At 38.3% G+C, this 13,826-nt stretch overlaps 1 protein-coding gene across 3 annotated transcripts in view; it reads left to right on the top strand.

Annotated features, from left to right (window-relative positions):
* Nucleotides 1-13,826, top strand: part of cep85l (centrosomal protein 85, like) — a 304,765-nt gene that overhangs the window by 208,051 nt on the left and 82,888 nt on the right. The window lies entirely within an intron of this gene.

Raw genomic sequence — 13,826 nt, 5'->3', positions numbered from 1 at the left:
TAAAATCTTTCTGGACACGCATGTAGCTTTTCCTTTTTTTTTGACATGACGTGAATGTCATTGGCAAGTTCAGCATTTGTTTCCCACTCCTAACTGTCTTTGAGATGGTGGACACTGAGTATCTTAACTTTGACGGTGGAATCTGTTGCCTAACCTGTCTATCCTATGTTGGGAAATAACTCTGAATTTCTGAAAGCTAATGTTTACATTCTATCCCATCCTAAGTAGGGTTAGTTAAAGGGAGTGAATTTCAATTCGTTGAAATGTATCAAATTCTTGCAGGGCTCCATATGGTAGCTGCAGAAAGGATACTTTCATTAGTGATGGGGGGGTGGGTGGGGCGTTAGGGGGATGGGGGGGTGAGAGAGATTGAGAAGCAGGTAACACTATCTTTGTCCCAAACTTTTACTTAGTTTCCCATTTGACAAAAAGTCACAATTCGTAAGTCTCACCCCTGAATATGGTACTTCTCATTGTAATGGGGGTAAGAATGGAGTTTTTTTTATTCCCACGTGTGATTGACCGAGCTGTGGACTATTTAAATCATTGGCTGCTGTTCTCATGTGAATTTGGTGATGTAGGGGTCCGAAGCCTGAAGTGTGCGGATTAAACCAGGTAAGAACAGTTCTGAACCTTATTGATTGATCTGAATAGCATGTTGGAGGTGCAAGGTACAGATTTAAGTCTGGTGCTATAAATTTTTGAGGGAGGAAAGTTACTCTTTGGGAGAGGTCATATGCCCTTTAGAATTTGTGAAAGGTGGAAATGTTCATGTGTAAGGAGTGCAGCCAAACATTGAGACTGTTAAAGCTGGCACAGGGATCTGTCAGGACTATCAAGGCTTTTAAAACATAAGCCCTTTTAATCCTTAATAAAAGATGTGGAGGTTTAAATAAAAGATTGCTTTCCATTACAATCTGTCTGTTGATACAAGCTTGAGGAGTTCCATAGCTGGTTTGGTGTTGCTTGTCAGATATCACAAGGATCTGTCATTACAGAAGGGTTCCTTCTACTTCACATTTTTGTACACAACCTCGAGTGGTTTGGACTTTTTAATGTGGGACTATGAATTCCGATGTTCATTACACTTGAATTAGTATTTGCTTTATAAAACTTTATTGAAGTGAAGGAATTTACACATAGGAAATCTAGTGTTTTTTTGTGAATGAGTGTTTTTTTTTCAGTTTAGTGGCCTGCAGTAGAATGTCTTTATTTAGTAGAACTTAATGTCTTCCTATCTGAGAATGGCTCCTGAGGTCTGCCTGCACTTACTTGTCAAAGTGCGTGAAAAGGTAAATACTGGTAGGTGAAGTCATTACTCGACATGAATTGACACTGTGTTGGCATTGGGGCTATTAAGTATTGGGTGTGCATATGATGGCATAATTTTGCACAATTGGCATAGTTTAGATGTGGAATGCATGGCAGTGTGTATTGGAGAGGAAATTTAAAGATGAGTCATAATTTGTGCTGCTAAACACAGGATTAACCTTTATTGGAGCTCAATACCAAATCAACCTGGGAGAGGTCACTGGAAGTAATCTCCAAAACATTCCCCTTCTCCTGCTCTGTACAGTATATTTATACATTCCACATTACAACGATGTCATGCAACATTGACTTCAGCACTTCCACCACCCTTCTGACCGTTACATCCCTCCCCAGACAATTACCAGCTGCAACATATTGATTGGGTGATGTTTGTTATCTGTTGAAGCTGCAATTGTTTATTTTCCTGAGGTCATAACGACTAAATAATGTTTTGCAAATGCCCCCTTACAACACTCACTGGTTTCCGGTATTCTTTCATGAAGTAATTTGTTTACACATTTCGTTATACGTCATTTGGACCTTGGTAGCTATACTGTTTGTCCTTCAGTCCCCCCCGCTGATGGAATGGGGTCTTCTCTCTACTATTTACAGCCATTTGTGTTCATCTTTATTTTTAAACTTTAGCATTGGAGCCCTGACAAGTTTTCTGCTCACCCCACATATCAAATTGGCACCCTCTTCAGGTCTTCCTGGGGCACCCACCTTGCTGAAAATCGAGAGTTCGGGCATTTTTTTTGCCTAAGGTCATGTTGGTTTTACACCAAATCCTGGAATGGAAAGCAAGGTTTCAGAATAAGGGTAGGTCATTTAAGATTAAGATGAAGAGGAATTTCTTCACTTGAAAGTATGTTGAGTCTTTGCAAATCTCCGTTCAAGAGGGCTGTGCTGGTGCAGTCATTGAGTATATTCAAAACACAGCTCAATAGATTTCTTTCTACACATTAAAAACATTAAGGGCTGTGATGATAGTGCATGAAAATGCTATTAAAAGTAAAGGTCAACCATGTTCTCACTGAATAGTGGAGCAAGTTCAAAAATCTCAGATGCATAATATTATTTGGCCATTAAAGCAATGGAGCCAAATGATCTGACCCCAACCACAGAATCTTTCAATTCTATTTCAATTTTAACTTCAAAATACCACTTCAAAGGAATATTTCTGAGTAATTACCACGCATTTATTGGTCTGTTAGAGTATTTCAGAAATTCTGTGCCAATAGCAATGAAACAGATGTTTGGAAGGACTTTTCTTCAGGAATTTTATGGCCCAATAAAAGTGAGAAATTCCATAATGAATTTCATGCCTCAAAGAAATACTGTGATGCCTTGTGTGAGTTTCCCCCACTGAAATCTTTCATATTGTGGCTTTAGGAGAAGAGTACAACTAATAGAAGGCTGGTCAGGCTGCACCAGGCAACACTGCATTCACCCACTTGTTTTTCCACACTGGAATCTAAGATAATATTGTTTTAAAAGAGCATTTCCTCAGAATGTTATAGTTTATAAAGAATTTTATGATGGTGTTTATGCTATATACTGCATTCAGAGGTACTGAATGCAGAGGTACAGAGGCTACTGCAGGCCACTAAACTGGTTTATTTGGAAGCACTAACTTCCGGAGTGCTGCTCCTTCACCAGGTGGTTCTGAACTAAAGTTTTGAACTTTCTGTTCTGAATTCAAAAGTAAATTAATTACCTTCATGTGTTTATTCTGCCTATCATAACCACAACAGTATAAACATTTTATCCATTCTGACCACTGAGGTTTTCCCAGACAGTCTAATATAATTACATGTTTTCTTGGAACTGATCTTTAGGTCACTGTTCCAAAATTACTTTTTGACTTTTTAAAAAAATAACCACAGAACTGCCCCACATCCATCTTCCTCTATTTTGATATCCAAATCCAAAAATATGTTGTACATCTTTCATCGTGCTGCCTGTGTGAATGGAATGAATTCTACTCTTGTGTTTACCTCATAGTTTAGGATCTTCAGCACTGAATTATGTAGATGAATACTTACTTCATACAGATCCATTACAATGCCTCTACACTGCCTTAAACTACCGAAACAGTGCTTGATTTAATTATTAGACTAGTACACAATGCGATTACATTTGTTAGCTTCAAACATTGCTTAAATAAATCAATACGCTGGGTGAAACACTGATTGTTGGAATTTCTTTCAATAAAAGCTCATTGTTATTTAATCAGACACTGGTAGTATCAGCCTCACAGGGAACATTATACTTATAGGTTATATTACTGGACTAGTAGCTTGAACCAATAATCCAGAAGATAAGTTTAGATTTTACCAGAGCAGTTCGAGAATTTGATTGCAGCTGTTGAACTGTCATACAGAAACAGGAAACAATAGTTATTGAGGGAAGGAGAAATACCATACTTGGATGGATTGACCTCAGCTTGGTTCACCCTGAAACCAACATAGTTGACTTTAACTGCCCTCTCTATTGACCTTGTAAGCCTGTTATCAGGTCAAACAAGGATTGGCATTAAATGCAGATTTTGCCAGAAATATCAAATCCTGAAAGAGAATTGGCATAGAGGGCCAAAAGAATCATACTGTATGAAGTTTCTAAAGCACAGAAACTTGTCTTGCATTTGAACTGCACAAACTGACTGATAACATTTTGAAGCCTACGTGTTAGCCAGTGCATAACAGAAACTTCTAAAATAGCCACTCTCCATCCATCTGGTGAATTCCATGACCTTCACAATTAACTTTTCAAACTTCTTTGCTGGTTGGATATGAGGCCAGGCCGCTCACTGAATGCTTATTCTGTTATTGTGGGACAGCTGGGCAGTCACGTGTTCTATTAAACCAACAGAACTCAAAAATAAAGTAGCCTTAAATTTTAATTTAAAGTGTTGCCGCAGCAAGTTTTCAGGATGAATTGTTTGTAATACAAATGACTGTTAGCTGCAGCTTTAGTTTTATTTCCTTCATAAGACAAGCATTTGGATAGCCCAGAAACTTCGGTTTGCGATATGGTTGGTAAATTAAATCAATTACATATTATTAAAATCCTATTAATGTAACAAGTAAGAATTCATATGATAGGCTAAATAATTAAGTAATTGAACAACTCCTAGTGAACAATGCAGATTAGGTTTTTACCTCATTCCAGAAAGCATTATTTTCCATCATTAATATCTAGAAATTGAATTAATAATGGTATCGCAAAGTACATCAAGAAAAGAAAGAAGCAGTTCAAATCAAATTGGATACAGAAACACCAATGAAGATGAGGAAAGAAAACGAATAAAAAACATTTTTTATAAAAACAGAATAAAGTTATTAAATGTAAAGGATGCCCTGAGGCATGATATATTGGCGAGACCTTGCAGACACTACGACAGTGGATGAATGGACATGGTGCAACAATCACCAGGCAGAGGTGTCCCCTCCCAGTTGGGGAACACGTCAGCGATCAAGGACATTCAGCCTCTGATCTTTTGGTAAGCATCTTCCAAGGAGACCTTCGAGATACACAGCAATGAAGAATAACCAAGCAGAAACTGACAGCCAATTTCCGTACCCATGAAGATGGCGTCAACCGTGATCTTGGGTTCATGTCGTCCTACATGTAACCTCACCATACTGTTCTGTATTTGTACAACCTGCATTACTGACCTGTTTTGACACCATCACCCTAATAACTTGTCATGATCTCTCTCTACCTAATTAGTTTGTACTGTTTTGGATTACTTGTTATTTTGGTTAAACCATCAGCATGCAACTCTCATACCCATCATGTTACTCCAACTGTTTGGTTTGTCTCCAGCACCACCTTATTTTTAATTTGTTGTAATTATCTCTCTGCCTCAATTAATCAGATTATAGGTCATCACTTCACTTGCTACAGCTGTTGACACTTACCTCACACTGTCTGACACTTTTGATCACTTGCACAGACTTAATATTCAGCCTATCGAGACTCCATCCATGATTTGTATGATCTTTTGATCTCTCTGCCTATAAATTCTGTGCCTGCATGCTTCTTTTCACTTGATCTGATGAAGGAGCAGCACTCCAAAAGCTTGTGATTGCAAATAAACCTGTTGGACTATAACCTGGTCTTGTGTGACTTCTAACTTTGTTTGTCGTAAGGGTGCCATTCGTTCAATGCACTAGCAATATAATGAACAAGAAAAATATATCAAACAAATAAGTCTCGGTAAATAATAATCAAGTAGCACTTTTTTTCTACTTGAGAGCAGTTATTATTCACTTGTGATTTCTTCATTTATGATTTATAAAGTTATTCCAGCTCATAAAACATTCATGGGCCTCATTTATCATCCCACGAAATGGTACCTTGAAATTAAGGCGAGAATGAACATATTTTCAAGGTAAAGCCCGGGCATCATTATTTAGAGAATCAGAATGCATTTAAGGTTTTACAATTTAAAATATGTAGTTGTTCAGATGGACAGTGTATATCGAAAAGAATTTTGAAAGTGTATCAAGTAGTCAGGTAGCAGACACACAACACAATCTGGACAATTAGTATTACTACTGGTGTTGAGCTACTTGTGATTTAGTGGTGCAACTTCATGTATCTATATATGTCTATAATTAGAAAAATGTGTATGGGTGGAATTTAATATCTGTAATGAGGGATTCACCTGCTGGTAGGAAATCTTGTGTGAGTCCTTTCTCACTTTATATGGTGAAATCTGGTTCGTATTGAGTGCCGCCTTTGGAGTTTGCCAAGATTAAAGGCTCCCGGAGTGGGAATCCTGTCCTCCCCTCCCCTCCCCTCCCCTCCCCATTCCTGAAGCTGCCAACCACTGCTACAGCTATCGATTCCAAAAGCGATGGCTGATGAGACTTTCTTCAATGAGTGGCCCCAAGCCGAAGGTTGTGAGAGTCAATGGGCATGGTCACAGGAGTTGACATCAAGGGCGAAGCGGGTTTTTATCTCTCAGCAAGCACGCCTCTTGCTCATTCTGAGTTCCAAACAAACAGCATGTCTTTAAACAAGAAACCCATGAAGTCCGCCAGTAAACCTAGAGCCGGGGTTCCCTTTTTTGGCAAAAATTGGTGTGCCTTTGCTGGAGTAACCTTGCTGCCTTTAGTTGCTATTGTGGAAAGGTTTGAGCTGTTTTTAGTTTGCCTTCCAATGGCAAGGTTTCAAAAGCAAGAGGGAATCTTGCTGCAGCTACGGTGGCAGGAGGTAGGAAAGTGACAGTGTCTTCAGCTGAGCTGATTGGAAGATCAGGTCTGGGAGGAGGAGAGAGTTAATAGCGAAAGTGTCAAACAACCTTAGAATCAGAGCCTCCACCCAATCCTTAACAAGGTAAATGGCATCAAGGTTTTCCATTGAATCTGGGGATGCTCCATGTCAACTTGAACCCAGTAGAGAACTGCAGTCTCAGACTGTAAATCCGATATGGGATCTTCGTCTTCAGTTGGGCAGAAGTTAGGGAACGTGGGAATATATTGAGGCCACATCAATGGCATAGACTCCTGAAGACAGAATTTTGGATTGGTGAGATGCTGAGAAGATCGGGGCATGCATGGTGATTAATATCAATTAAGTTAATCCAGTAAATGAAGCTTTTGTAAACGAAAAGGGAGACAATGGAGAAAGGGGATGACAATTGACAAATTGGGGACATGGTTTGTAAAGCATGGAGTTTTAAAGCGTGCATTGGTTATAATATGATTCTGGCCCCATCAGTTTAAATGGTGCTGCTATTTCATGATTTTCTTATAACTGGGATTGCGCAAGAACGGAACTATTGTGTTCTCGCATAACTGACTGTAAAGTGTTATTTACTGGTTACCAAAGCGTCTGTTTAGTTCTTGCAGGATTTTTCTTTAGTTAAGGACCATGGACTGAAATTTTGTTCGAGGCTGTTAAATGGTCCAATGTAGTTGTTTTTTGCTGCATGTGTAAACAATCTGATGGAAGGTCCATTTTCTTAAAATTAAAGCCATCTCTACTTGATTGAATACAGTGCCATGCAGGCTATAATTCTACAATATCCAGTCAGAAAATACACTACTAGAGTGCGTATATTGTGCTTTGATGTGGTTTGGAGCTGGGAAAAGATCAAGAGCATAATGGATATTTTATGAAAGGGATGAGTCAGAACAAATGTCTCTGGCCTGATTCTTCTTAACTGCTGCAGGACCATCTCCTCACCCATTGAAACCAGGCATCTTGACCATTTTAGGACAGTCAACATCCACACTTCCCCTACCCTTTATGCTAGTGTAGATCAGCCTGTACTTCCTTGTAAAGACACATCCAAGGACATCTTGCCTCTACCAATTCAACTGGACCCCAGGGCATTTTAGGATTCTTTCTTTTCTTGGCTTTCAAGCATTTCAGATTGCAGGTACTCATTATCCATGAAACAATGGATTAATTCATGGAATTTGATTTATAAAATATTGATTAGAAATAAATCCAATTCCTCTGGTGAGGGCCAATCTCAAAGGGCGAGCAGGAACTGACAGTATAATAATGCAACTCTGTCTACAACATATCCTGTCCTAGAGGGGAAGTGCAGGGTTGGTAAATTTTGACTTTGCTTCAAACATTAAATTGCCGGTAACCTTTCAGTGTTGTTATGCATTGGTTGATGAGAGAAAATACCCTTGACATCAAGGCAGAATTTTCACCAAGTATGGTATTAAAGAAGCTCGAGCAAAACCAGTCAATGGGAATCAAGAGGAAAACTCCCCTCCATATGGAGCTATATCTATAATTAACAAAGGGAGATGGTTGAGGTTGTTGGAAGCCAATTATTTATGGTTCAGAATATCATTGGGGGGATTTCTTTTGTGTTCGGGCTTATTATGACATGCCTCTGGAGCAGGTGGAACATGAGCCTAAGTCTTCTAGTACCAAGAACTTTCACAGTTCCTTAGTCCTAGGTATAATCATCTTCATCCATGACCATCCCTCTAACGTAAGGCTAGAAGTGAGGATGATTGTTGATAATTGAACAGTGTTCTTTACCATTCACATTTCATTGATGCTGAAGTTTAGATATTATGTTGGGTGCAGCAACAGCAAGATAATGTTCAAGCTTAGATCTCTAAGTGACAAATAACGTTTGTGCCTCTCAAGTGCGAGGCAATGACCATTTCCAACAAGAGTGAATCTAAGTATCTCCCCTTAATTATCAACCATTTTACTGTTGCTGAATCTTCCAAAATCACCATTGACTAGAACCTTAACTGGACCAGCTATTTAAAAATTGTAACCACAAAAGCATGTCAGAAACTAGAAATGCTGTTATGAGTGACTCACCTTCTAAGTTTCCAAGTCCATACAGGATCTAGCTGGCACAAGTCAGAAATATTCTCCATCTGCTGATTTCAGCTCCAGTGATACCCAAGAAACTCAAAATAATTCAGGACAATACAACCGCTTCTTTGGCAGCCCATTCACCACATTATAGTTTTATCCCTCCATAGAGACATTGTATATGTAAGAACATACACAAGGTGTGCTGCAGCAACTTGGCAAGGCTATTTGACTGCATCCTCTGAATCTGTGATCTCTTCTTGTAGTACAAGGTTTCAAATGGTAACACCATTGGCTGCAGGTTCTCCTCCGAGTAACACCATCCTGACATTATTATACCTTCACTATCACTGGATCAAAATCTGATACTCCCATCTGAACTGTGCTGTGGGTATACCTGCACAAGATGATCTGCAGCATTCTAGGTGCTAACTCACTGCTATCTTCTGAGGGGGTAGTTGAGACCAGGCAATAAATTCTGGTCTTGCCGACAATGCTATTATCCCACAAATGAATTAAAACAGCACTCATACACTTCTGAATTTTAAAATCTTCAAGTTTAATTAGATTAACAAAGTGGTTGCCCAGTAACTGTATCACAAGTTTACATGAATTAATGATAAGATTATTTACAATCCATTAAATTCTACATTTGGGGATGAGTTTAACTAAACATCCTGGACTTTCAATCATTTATATTTAATAATGGAATTGGCGGTTATGATAGACCATAAAATTAATGATGGTAGTGAGTTGCAATGGAAGTGTTTGACAAGTCACTGATTGGAAACTAAAGTATCAGGTATATGTAAAAATAACTACGCATCCTGACTATCATGTGTGAGGAAACTAGATGAAGTGTCTGACTAGTTGACATTGATATTGCACTTGATTTAAGATCCCTAATCCCAAATTAGGTTTTTCTGAAATGATGGCAGCAAGCTATATTTGAAGGCAAGTTACTTCACAGAAATATTTGCCTTTGTTTTTCAAAGGGATATGACAAAATCAGCACTTATTGCCCATTATCTAATTGGCTTGCTTTGTACCCTTGCAGAGAGCAGTTAAGAATCAATCCTGTTAATGTAGGTCTGAAGTCACATTAGACAAGGCTAGTAAAGAATAAGGATGGCAGATTTTCTTCTCTGAGACATAATTTAACCAGACTTTTACAACAATTGACATTAGCTTCAGTCACCTTACTGAGGCTTACTTTATATTCTGTATGTATTAACTGAATTTAAATTCACCACAGGCTGTTGTGAGGTTTGAACTCATTTCCTCAGAACATTAGACAAGGTACTCAGATTACAGTGACACTACAACTACTGCACCAACTCCCCTGTTTTGGTGCCTCTGACTTAGTCACTGACAATAGTTTGGATTATTTATGCTCGAGATCGTATCTTCAGTTACTACCCAGAGCTTGCTAAATGTTGTTCACTAATAGATTGCCAGTCTAGTTACTACTTACAAGTTTTATTTACGTTTTTTCCCTCCTCATTGTTTGTCATAATCCAAAATGTGTCAGAGGAGACATGATGTATTGTTTTCAATATTTTGCCTCATGTCAGTTTGTTTTATTTGCCAGTAATTGCTGGGAAATGGTGTGGCTTTCAAACTTACAAATCAATATGTGTCAACTGCTGGACTTCAGCAGCTTATTCTCTGGTGGAAACTTTCTATAGTGCTGAATACCCATCACATTTATACGAAGGATCAAAGAAGAAGCTACGATAGGATGCCACAGAATTAAATTTTGTACTAACATCTGCCTGCAGACAGCAAACAAAACAAAAAACACTGGTGGTTGTTTCTGCTTCAATATTCATGATCATCTCCAATTGGCTGTCTACAGTAGTACATGTGTATGAGTTTTGTCCACAAGCATCATTGATGCCTTATTTTTGACTTGTTTTGATCATTATTGTACACAAATCACTTAAAATGTGCAGAAAGTGATGATCCTACTTCCAGTTCCTAAGATCCTCCTTGAACCTGGATATGTAATTCACCAGCTCCAAAGAAAATCATTATCTTCAGATAAGAAGAAGAGAAAAGATCTCAGGAAGAGAGGAAATTTGTTTACAGTGGAGGCTGGAGGAACACCAAGAAAATATTCACAGTATCTTGTTTATAAGGAAAAGAAAGCAAGATGTTATTGACAACATTAGAGTAAGAAGATTACTGTCTCTGAAAAATAATGTTAGAAAGTCATATTTGTATATTAACTATTTCTCCAGCAGTATTGATCATCAAAATAAGAGCAGGAGTTGGCAATTCAGGCTCTTGGATCTGCTCCATCATTCAATATAGTTGTGGTTGGTCTCATCTCAGCTTCAATTCTACATTGTCAGTGGGTATTCTCCAATCTGTAACACATATAATATGTCTTTTTACAACGCATCATTTGAGGGATGATATTCTAAACTTGGTCTTTTGCTTAGTTCATCTGATATGAACTCCATATGTCCCAAATCTGTGAAAAGTGCCCTAATTCTGCATAACATGGCAAATATAGCCTCACTTCAAATTGAGGCAAATATATTTGAACGAGAAATGTGTTGCATACAAGTCATTTGGCTGTCTCTAAGCAGTTGATTAATAATTCCACACATTAAATATCGAGACTAGAATAACTCTGCAAAATCTCATGGTCATTGTCAAATCTTCAGAATTAGCATCTAATTAATTTGATTTAATAAACCAAGAGACAATTCAATATCTGATAAAATGCATATAAATAAGATTTTGTGTGAGATAACATGAGGGAATAATTAAATTGGTTTTGAGAGGCAGATTAAATGGTTTTTGCCTTTGCTTATAAATAAGCCTTTGACATGAGGCTTTAATACTGTAATGGTGTTTAATATATGACACTGTCATTTGTCAAGCTCTAAGCTTCTTCATTTGCACAGACTATGTCATAAATGTTATTCACCATTTCATTTAGATGTCACTGAAAAGTTGTCATTGATAAACATTACAGCACCAGCAGCTATAACCAAAGCCAGTAAAATGTCAAATTGTCAGCTATAATAGCATAATCTATAAAAATATCAGTGCAAACAATTGCTAGCGAATTGCAGATATTTGGCAGTCTTTGCAATGATGACATGTTGTGTCATCCATTACAGCTTTTGTATTTTCCTAACAATCACATGAAGCAGAATTTTTCCTCTACCTGGATTAGTAAAAGAGGTGGCAAGAAGGAAACATAACTGGGTAAATTGGAGAGTTACTGCCCCATCAGCCCCTGCACCGTCCCCAATCCCTTCATGCCATCTCACCAGTTATATGAACAAGGTGATCCTCTTGGGAATTTCTCAGTTCGTCACTGCTCAAAGCCCTTAATTAATGGCCACTTAAGAGCCTCAACTTGCCTTTTCACCAATTATCGCCTACCCAGTCATTAGGAATGGCAATTGGTTTCCTGGGCAGACTTCATACAGAGTTGGGAGTTACTTCTATTTGCCCAGTATTTGGGGACAGCTGGAAGCAGGGATACAGAGCAAAGGGATGGCTTCTGAAAGTCTTTGAGATAGTGATCTCAACCAATGATTTTTAGGCCCCAGAAATTGCCAGCCTCTGATTGGCCAGCAACTTCTGCCAACCTGGGACACCACTATTGAGGCCTGTGATAGGCCAAGAAACTTACTTATGCTCTGCTTGTCAGCTGTTACTGAGCTAACTGGCATGCAATTAGTTGAGTTATCTCAATGGTGGGGATGGTATTTTAGTTGCCACATAACACATTTAATCCACCTCCAAACTGACTAAAATGGGAAAATTGCACTAATAGTTTGCAGAAGAACTCAGAAGTAATGGAGTCATCTGGTACTTTGGCAGAATAGAAGTTAGATAAATTTGAATTTAGAAATGTATCCCATTTCAAAATCAGAGCAGTGCAGATAGCCTGTGAATTATCAGGGATATTCCAATTTAAGGAAGATGTTCATATGGCTGAATGAAATGAACTTTAAGATGATCAGTATGAAATACTGACTTGCATTGTGTAGTTTGAAGCCTGTCATTTCTCGGTGATGAGTGTTCCTCATCCAAGTTCCTATATTAGTTCTGTATATTTAAGTTCAGTGAACTTTGCATCACAGTTCCGCCATTGCAATAAGTTGACCTGTTGTAATGTGGTCCATTTTGGCAATCATAATGTGATGCTGCTAAAAAAGTCATTTTAAAAATCAAACAACATCAGGTTATAGTGTTGTTGGACTATAACCTGGTTTTGTGTGATTTTTAATTTTGTCCACCCCAGTCCAACACCGGGACCTTCACATCATTATAAATGTCATGGCAGATCATTTAAAAAGGAAGCACTTACTTTATTTAGCATGAAAAATAGATAGGCCTGAAAATTGTGGCCTGACTTATGAAGTAGTAGGACAGCAAAACTGGAGTATCCTGCATCATTACTCCTCTCAAACTGACAGCAATGTCTGGAGCCCACACACAGAGCAGTAAACATGGAAATCCAGAGTTTACTGTCAGCATGTCTACACTGCCTCATAATTCATATTGTTGAAGATCTCTGACAATGTAATCAATTCAAAGTCACTGAGCTACAATACTATGACACTATTGAATCAAATTTAAAGTCTGTTGAACAATTTGTAGAATGAGATGCAACTGGAGCTTTAGTAGTCCACTAAAACCTAACAGCCTACTGAACAACCCCACTACCTCTTAAAAACTAAAAAAAACACACATTTCATTTGAAATAAAGTTTGTTTGTGATATTTTGGCCTCCGCTTCATCTTATTATTTAAACTCAATCACTTAGTTATTTTTCTGTCTGTGCAGCGTTATTCAAAGTGCAAGGCTCAGTACATCTTACTTTCCAGTCTTGCTGTCTGAGAGGAAACTGCATTATTACGTGCTGCTTATTGTAGTGATTATAATGAGGTCAGCCAGCTGGGCATCACAGATTATGTGTTCCCTAATTGGGTCTGTTAATCTGGTCCAATCAGGGAGCCCTGGCTGACAGATAAAAAGGGTGAATGTCAGAGATACTGACACTCTGGCATCTGACTCTGAATAAGGCAGTACTAACGTCAAGGGCTGCTCGTGTGTAAATAAAGGGAGACTCTGTGACAGTGTAACAGGATCTGTGGAGTTATTTCATTTACATTACTTGATGACATCCCAATTGCAGGATGCTTAGAGATTCACATGACTTGATGCTGACT

This window comes from Chiloscyllium punctatum, chromosome 3 (genome assembly GCF_047496795.1).
Source record: "Chiloscyllium punctatum isolate Juve2018m chromosome 3, sChiPun1.3, whole genome shotgun sequence".
Lineage (NCBI taxonomy): Eukaryota > Metazoa > Chordata > Chondrichthyes > Orectolobiformes > Hemiscylliidae > Chiloscyllium > Chiloscyllium punctatum.
This window is presented reverse-complemented; position numbering and strand designations above follow the sequence as displayed.